Raw genomic sequence first — 2,225 nt, 5'->3', positions numbered from 1 at the left:
AGGATTAGGTGTAGGTTTAGGTTTAGGGATTTGAGAATACATTTAGGTTTTAGGTTTAGGTTTAGGTTTAGGTTATAGGTTATAGGTTTAGGTTTAGGTTTAGGTTAAGGTTTAGGTTTAGGTTTAGGTTTAGGTTATAAGCTATATGTTTAGGGAACTGAGGATAGGTTGAGGTTTAGGTTTAGGAAATAGAGATCGGGTTCGGGATCGGGTTTAGGTTTGTGTTTTCAAGTTTAGATTTAGGTTTAGGTTAGGGAGTTGAGATTAGGATTTGGTGTAGGTTAAGGTTTATGGAATTTGAGAATACATTTTGGTTTTAGGTTTAGGTTTAGGTTAAGGTTTAGGTTTAAAGTTAAGGTTATTTTGATCCATTTGATAGGCCACATGCTGTTTTCATGCTAAAAATTGGAGGAATTAAAGGAAGGTTTAGGTTTAGGAAATCGGGGGTTGGGATCGGGTTTAGGTTTGGGTTTTCAAGTTTTTTTAGGTTTAGGTTAGGGAGTTAATTAGGATTAGGTGTAGGTTTAGGTTTGGGAATTTAGAATAATTTTAGGTTTTAGGTTTAGGTTTAGGTTTAATTTAAGGTTTATTTAGGTTTAGGTTATAAAACAATAGGTTTAGGGAATTGGAATAGGTTAAGGTTTAGGTTTAGGAAATCGGGTTTGGGTTGGGATCGGGTTTAGGTTGGGGGTTTTAAAGTTTAGGTTTAGGTTTAGGTTAAGTTGAGATTAGGTTAGGGTGGTTTGGTTTGGTTTAGAATTTTAGGTTTTGGTTTAGGTTTAGGGTTTAGGTTAAGTTTAGGGTTTAAAGGTTTAGGTTTTTTGGTTTAGGTTATAACAATAGGTTTAGGGAATTAGAATAGGTTAAGGTTTAGGTTTAGGAAATCTTCTTTGGGTTTAGGTTTGGGTTTTCAAGTTTAGGTTTATTTAGGTTATGGATTTAGGTTTAGGTTAGGTGTTAGGTTTAGGTTTAGGGATTTGAGAATACATTTAGTTTTTTTAGGTTTATTTTAGGTTAGGTTTTTCTGTTTTTCTATTATTTTTAGGTTTAGGTTTGGTTTAGGTTTATTTAGGGAATTGAGAATATTAAGGTTTAGGTTTAGGAAATCGGGGACGGTTTGGGATGGGTTTAGGTTTGGGTTTTCAAGTTTAGGTTTAGGTTTAAAGGGGAGTTGAGATTAGGATTAGGTGAGGTTTAGGTTTAGGGATTTAGAATACATTTATTTTTTTTTTTATTTAGGTTTAGGTTTTTTAGGTTTGATTTTTTTATTTAGGTTTAGGGAAATTAGAATAGGTTAAGGTTTAGGTTTAGGAAACGGGTTCGGGTTTAGATCGGGTTTAGGTTTGGGTTTTCAATTTAGGTTTAGGTTTAGTTGAGATTAGGATTAGGGGTGGGTTTAGGTTTAGGGATTTGAGAATCATTTAGGTTTTAGGTTTAGGTTTTTTTAGGTTTAAGTTTGGGTTTAGTTTGGTTTAGGTTTAAGTATAGGGTAGGGAATTGAGAATAGGTTAAGGTTTAGGTTTGGAAATCGGGTTCGGTTATCTTTAGGTTTGGGTTTTCAATTTTTTGTTTTAGAGGGTTGAGATTAGGATTAGGTGTATTTTTAGGTTTTGAATACAATTTTAGGTTTTAGGTTTGGTTTAAGTTAAGGTTATTTAAAATTTATATATATAGGTTTAGTAAATTAAGAATAGGTTAAGGTTTAGGTTTGGATAAGTTATAGGTTTAGGTTATATTTAAAAAGGTTTAAATTTAGGTTTAGGAAATGGGTTCGGGTTCGCGGGGTTTGGTTTGGGTTTTCAAGTTTAAGTTTAGGTTTAGGTTAAGTTAAGGTTAGGATTGATTATTTAGGTTTGATGATTTGAGAATACATTAGCTTTTAGGCTTAGGTTTAGGGTATATGTTATAGTTTAGGTTTAGGTTATAAGCTATAGGTTTAAGGAATTGAGAATAGGTTAAGGTTTAGGTTTAGGAAAACGGGTACAAGTTCGGGATCGGGTTTAGGTTTGGGTTTTCAAGTTTAGGTTTAGGTTTGGGTGTTGAGATTAGGATTAGGTGCAGGTTTAGGTTTAGGGATTTGAGAATACATTAGGTTTTAGGTTTAGGTTTAGGTCATAGGTAATAGGTTTAGTTTGTTAGCTATAGGTTTAGGGAATTGAGAATTGCTTAAGGTTTACGTTTAGGAAATCGGGTTTAGGTTTGGGTTTTCAAGTTTAGGTTTAGGT

Source organism: Magnolia sinica, chromosome 2, assembly GCF_029962835.1.
Source record: "Magnolia sinica isolate HGM2019 chromosome 2, MsV1, whole genome shotgun sequence".
Lineage (NCBI taxonomy): Eukaryota > Viridiplantae > Streptophyta > Magnoliopsida > Magnoliales > Magnoliaceae > Magnolia > Magnolia sinica.
The sequence above is the reverse complement of the archived record's forward strand: the minus strand, read 5'-3'. Positions refer to the sequence as shown.